The sequence below is a fragment of the Lactuca sativa genome, chromosome 5, assembly GCF_002870075.4.
Source record: "Lactuca sativa cultivar Salinas chromosome 5, Lsat_Salinas_v11, whole genome shotgun sequence".
Classification (NCBI taxonomy): Eukaryota; Viridiplantae; Streptophyta; class Magnoliopsida; order Asterales; family Asteraceae; genus Lactuca; species Lactuca sativa.
In genome coordinates, this window is record NC_056627.2 from 302392942 (window position 1) to 302399744 (window position 6803).

A 6803-nucleotide genomic window follows, 5' to 3' on the forward strand; every position below is an offset into this window, starting at 1 on the left:
CAGTCAATCTTAAAAAATCCATAACTTTCGCATACGAGCTCCATTTTTACGTTCTTTATACACACATGTAGATATTGACAAGATCTACAACTTTCCTTTTGACCTCATCCGCTAATTCTTGACCAATCTTAAATTTTACAGTCTAAGAAGATTACACTTATCACAGACTTTGTAAAATTCATAACTTCTACATACTGACTCCGTTTTCGACTATGTAAAATTCATAACTTCTACACACTGACTCCGTTTTCGACTGTATTTTTTATTGTTGAAATCCTATTAATGAGATCTTAAATTCTCATTTAGATCATTTTGGCTAAAAATTGACCGATCTAAAATTCGATTTTCAGGCTGTATACTACTACGCAAAATCATAGAAAAATCATAAGTTCGTCAAACGAAGTCAAATTTGGACGTAATCTATATGCATGCTCTCGGTTTTCATGTATACTATGACTTTTGTTTAGATTGCTAAGGCTAAAATGTATTTCTTCAAAACTTCACTTTTTACGTTACGCAGAGCCGTGTCGGTTTAATCGCAAAACTTCAACGAGTCATAACTTCTTCGATATATTTATATGTATGGAATCCTTGTGGCATATAATATAATTTTAGTTAAGATTATTTATCCTAAATAATCTTCTATCAAAAATTCATTTTTAATGTTTATTATCTCTATGTTGACTAGCCCGAATCTACGAGTGTTACAATTATCTCCCCCTTAGGATGATTACGTCGCAGAATCATCAATGTAACAGGGCTTGTATAATGACTCCATAAATTATCTTTTCATACTAGGTAATAACATTAACTCTTATGTCCTTTCAAATGGGTATCTAACTCTTGGATTTCTTGACTGTTGGCGGTGCTCAATCTTGCACCCGCTCTTCATACTATGCTGGACTTTAAATTTTAACCTTCGAGTTACAAACTCGATCTTTATTGGAGAGTCCTGCTCTTTCTTAACTGACTAAATTTAAGATAAGTTCTTTACTTCGATTACCGTAACAGACCGATGGATCATGTTCTGATGACCTCTCATCGTATGATGCAACGCTTCGACCCAGGCCTTTTAGTGTCAAATTCCATAATGGAAGATACCTTCTTTCATGTTCTAAATTGATATAATCAAATTCTTATCATGTAGCACTTCTATCTACAAGTTTCTTACTTTAACTACGATCACGATACTTCTATTGATCGCTTCGATTATCTTTTACTTAAATCTTTTGGCTTAAGTTAGATGCTATATTGATCTTGGTTATCCGAACCACATAACATACTCATCTTTGTCGGAATCGATTTGATATGATCACTAGGTTCGGAATAACAATCATCTTCTTAGTTATTACCGAAACGATGGTAACGACAGACATGAACAAAACAGAATCAATTACTAGCGCCTTGGTAACCTTGTCACTTTCACAGATCCAAGTATGAGTTCTGTGCTTCCGGTAGCATAGGCCTCTACTACCTTTCACACCTACTCATACTCGTCCCAAGTATTGTCTTGCAGTCCCCAAGTTCTTATTTCCTAAAATTACAAAACAATTTAACACATACGAATGTGTCCAAATAACCTTAAAATTTTCCCTAGACTCTACTAGGACTTCTTCCATGCGTATCTTTAACAACAAATTTGATTCAACTTGGTTGGTGATGGAAATGCCAAACGACGGGATAACTTCATGGATTTTACCAAAAAAAGTTGTTTCTTTCTGCTAATCGAAAGTGTACTTCTCCCGTACTGGACATATTATTTATTAGACTCATTCTAAAGGAAAGCTACCTCTCTTACTATATCTTCCGATAGGTATCATTCACTCTCATCAAATTTCTTGTTTCCTCTATTTTCCCAGTCTGGTACGACTCCTTATCATGATGCTCGATACACCATAATAGTTGTTCAAGATGAGAAATTTAAGATAGAGAAGGTTTAGACGTGTATTCCTCCTTATTACTCTGAAAAGTTACATGTAAGTTCTAATACAGTAATTAAACGTTTAGAAATCTGAACACACAAAACTTCCAGATCCGGTCATCAATAGACCATATATATGATAGCATCATAAAGCATATTATAGCATAAATCATTTAGCACATAAAAGCAATTCAGGCATCTTCCCTAAATAAGCTAGTGCTTGTGTCTATTCAGGAATACTTCCTAAAAATAGCATACACTCATCTCACAATCATCGCTTAGTATTCTAAGTTTAAGTCTATAAATCCTACAAATTCCTAGTTTGTTTAAACTAATGCTCTGATACCAACTGTGACATCCTCATTTTCACATCCAGAAAGACCAATTTGTGTATGCTTATTTTAAAATCAGAGTACCCATTTTAAAGAATAATATTACAGAATTTTGTTCTCAGAAAATATGATAAAGATATTATCAAAACATTTCCAAAGAAATGTATTTTATTTATATTAAAACATTGGGATGTCATCGTCAATACAGAAACATAAACATAATGAAATATTAGAAGCCTTACAGTAATTAAACTACTGTCTTAATACTCCTTGAATCTCTTAACAGAATGTATCTTTAACATCGCTACATGTGATACAATAAACTGAGTGGATTGGGTTGGGAAACTTGGTGAGTACATAGGGTTTTTAACCCATAATAATATAATTATTATGTTTAATCATCAAACAATTTACCTAATTTCCCTTCCCCATTATCTTCTTTATTTTTAAGGATCTTTCCTAAGAGTCATCTATTCTTCATTTATACATTCCCTAGGATTGTCCTAAGGAGTAGGCATGAAGTTCATCGTGACCAGGGTTTATCTATCAGACACTAAGTCCATAGTTGACAATGTTATCTATTAGGAACTAAGTCTGTAGTTGCGAATGTTCATCTATAAGACACTAAATCCATAGTTGCAAACGTTCATCTATAGGGCACTAAATCCATAGCTGTCAACGTTCATCTGTAGGGAACGAAATCCATATCTGCCGACGTTCATCTATAGGGCACTAAATCCATAGTTGTCAGGGTTTTTAGAGTACATCTGGTGTCGTTCACAAACACCTACAGGTTGCAAGTCTGCTAGTGTTCCAATAGATTGTCTAGAATAGTCTGTGGTCGTCATCTATACTCTGCTAGATGACTGGATCAACTTTCAAGTCAAGGCTTCTCATCATCTTACACCTCTCAACCACTATATCATCTCTCATCATCCATATCATCTTTCATCCACCCATCTTTACCCAATACATTTATAGGTATAAAAATACATATACAGTTTAAATCAAGTAAAACATGTATAAATTGTTCATGTAGCATAGATATCAGGAACACAAATAATAAGCATATGTATCATGTATTAATATTAAATACTTCATATCTATGTGTAAGATGAAAGTAACTATGCACTAACTTGTTAAAGTGATGATTCGTAACTCAGGCAGCGCTTCGCTTCTAACAATTGTATTTTCCTTTGACAAAACTTGGTATCATTATTACAATAGTTTAGTCTAATATTTACTGCGACTAATTATTAGTCTAGATTCATCATTAACTCAAAGTCTACTTTACGATCTATCAAATAAGGAACAACCATGTAGGATCATATCGAAGGCAGGGTCCGTTTGGTATACGAAGTATACTATTTAGAAATCCCACTTTAAACACCTCATTAAATCACAGCCTAAACATTATCCCGATAAGTAGATCAATCAGTACAACGACTTTGAATCACTAATAAATCTTGTTTATAGGTTCATAATAACGATAATGAACTTAAACATAACATATACTTAAAGTACAGTAAACATAACTCAACTTACAGGTGGTTTAGCGAGAAACCGGGATCTGCATCGGCAGAACTTCTGAGCCGAAATCTCTTCTTCTCAGAGCCTTCTAGTGCTCCAAGACTCGCTACTAACACCTAGGAGGTGCTAGAGAAAAGCCTTGAGGCTTGGGGGGGAGGGGTGTTTGAGAGAGAGAGAGAGAGAGAGAGTTGTATAGAAAGATGTGAGGAAAAGAGTGAGTTGTGCCTTCTATTCATAGGCTATCCAGGGGCAATTTGCGTCGTGAAATTTACATTCGCGTTGTGACCTTGTGTAGGCACCAAGGCTTCGCCTGGTGCTGACACGTGGCGTAGGACGCAGGTAAAACAGTCAATCTTAAAAAATTCATAACTTTCGTATACGAGCTCCGTTTTGACGTTATTTATATCCACGCATAGGTATGGACAATGTCTACAACTTTCCTTTTGACCCTATTGGCTAATTCTCGATCAATCTTAAATTTAGCAGTCTGAGAAGATTACATTGTTAATGATTGTGTAAAATTCATAAAATCTACATATGGACTCTGTTTTGACTGTTTTTTTTTATCATTGAACTCCAATTGATGAGATCTTAAATTCTCATTTAGATCATTTTGGGTAAAAATTGACCGATCTAAAATTCGATTTTTGAGCTGTATATTGTTATGCAAAATCTTAGAAAAATCATAACTTTCTCAAAAGAAGTCACATTGGGACGTTCTCATATGCACGCTCTCGGTTTAACATGTACCACGACTTTTGTTTATATTGCTAAGGCTAAAAAGTATTTCGTCAAAAATTCACTTTTTACGTTACACGGAGTCGTGTCGGTTTAATCGCAAAACTTCGACGAGTCATAATTTCTTCGTTATAAGTTAGATTTCAGCGTTCTTTATATGTATGTAATCCTTGTGAAATATACTATAACTTTGGTTAAGATTATTTATCCTAAATAATCTTTTATCAAAAAATCATTTTTAACGTTTATTATCTCAAAATTGACTAGCCCGAATCTGCAGGCATTACACCTTTCATATGCAAACTCCCAGATTATGTTAAAGGAATCACAACTTCAATTTTTTTCCTAGCTCAAAGGATTGTGAACCCTAAGGAACACCATGTTCTATCTATCCATTAAAATCATTATTTTCTACGTAATATGTAAAGGTTTGTGATATGGTGAAGACCCTAATTATACAAGGATCTTCAGAAATCTTATTGCTACAACCACACAAATTAACCAAGCAAGCAAGGAAGTATGAAACACCGACATATAAAAAGTTGTACATCAATTCCATAAGAAACAAAAATCGTCTTGTACAATGTCATGCAAAATATTCTTATCTTGCCTAGACTGTGGCTTGGTCATCATTCTATGGGGTCTTCTCCTCCTCAATGTCTTTCGACTGCTGCCCTTCAGTATCCTCATTAGTGTTGGCAAGTTCACCCTTTAAATTGGCTAAGGTTTCACACAACCCAACCAAATTCCAACATCCTGCATTGGCTACATCTTTGGCAAACTTGATCTTGGCCTCCCAAACAGCCATGACAGCATTGGCCCTCGCTTCGGCGATCACCTTCGTCATCTCTACATCATGCTCCTCTTCTTTCTCAGCTTTATCCTTGCTCAAAATTTGCACTCATTTAAATGGATCCTCGTTGGTCGCCTTCCACAGTTTCTCTTGCACCCTTAAAGAGTGTTCAACCTTTTCAGCTCGAATCCTCAAGTCTGTGGAAACATGATCAAAGACCTGAAACAAGAATAACATTAGAAAGGTTGAAAGGCAAAACATTACGAATAAGAGTAACACTTACAACTTAAGAAAAAGAGACCAACTTCTGGAGTGCATCCTCGACTCCAAGATTTTCCAAGTTCATGTTTGTAACTTCAGAAGTTTTTCTCTTCCGGGATCCTGGAGTCTTCAGAGTCAGATCAATATGGGACTTTTTTGAGGCAATGGAGGTGCTAATCTTTTCTTTCTTCATGAGCAACTGGTAACATGACATGCGAATATAAGCAACCCGTATCAAGATTAGAAAGAGAGAAATGAGCATTGGTGCGTGTGGCTTTAGATCATGAGAAAACCAAAGAAATCTTGGTTTGTATCAATCTCTCCATGTTCAAATATGAGAAATGGATAGATGACTTACGACTAGGGATGAGCAAAAAGACCGGGGAACCGGCCGGAACCGGTCCCGGAACCGGCACCCGATGGAACCGGTCGGGCCGGGACCTATACTATAAATTTGTGATTATTTGGAACCGGGACCCGGAAAGAACCGGCTATTGGAACCGGCCCAAAACCGGGAACCGGCCCGGCTAGAAAACCCCATATTGACATATTGTTGAATCACGTTGCTGTCGACTTATGCTTACTTCCCATCTAGTCGCAATCCCTCACGTAACAAAAAAAAAAGCGCACACGGCCACGATCGCAACTCCCCAACTGCCGAACCCTACTGGCTATCATCTTCATCAATTGGCAATCGGCATCTCTTCATTCATCATCATTCAATTGAATCAATTATTCATCTCCAAGTTTCCATCGATTACAAGTTTCCATCTCCAATTTTAAATCGATCTTCAATTCTTTATCATCCTTCATTAATTTTCATCTTCAATTGCTTCAATGATTCAAACTATGGATGTCCATGAAGATCAAGTAAGAGCATATATTTATATTTCATGTTTTAAGATTATATATTTCAATATTTGCTTCAATGCTTCAATGATTCTTCAAATAATGGCATGCATGCAAGCTTTTTTTCTTTGCTTTTGTTGTATCCATTCCAAATATATGCATTGTTATCCCTAGTTAATTAAAAGATCTTTGATCATAGTCTCATAGTGGAGTACTCCTTTACGGATGAAAGGTTGTACATATAATATATGTTTCATGTTTTAAGCTCCATTTAACAATGTACTTTGTAGACATACATGCAAGATTTTTGTTAGATTAGTTTATTGTTTATAGTATGAATGTAATTATGTAAGATTGTCAAAACTACGAATTTGTTTAG

At 35.5% G+C, this 6803-nt stretch overlaps 1 long non-coding RNA gene across 1 annotated transcript; it reads right to left on the minus strand.

The window, feature by feature from the left end:
* Window positions 1–5055: 5055 nt before the first annotated feature.
* On the minus strand, window positions 5056–5932 carry LOC111892628 (uncharacterized). The gene is made up of 2 exons (XR_002850592.3): window positions 5598–5932; window positions 5056–5533 (listed from the first exon to the last, which is right to left on the minus strand). It is a non-coding gene; the product is annotated as an uncharacterized LOC111892628 (long non-coding RNA).
* Window positions 5933–6803: the final 871 nt, after the last annotated feature.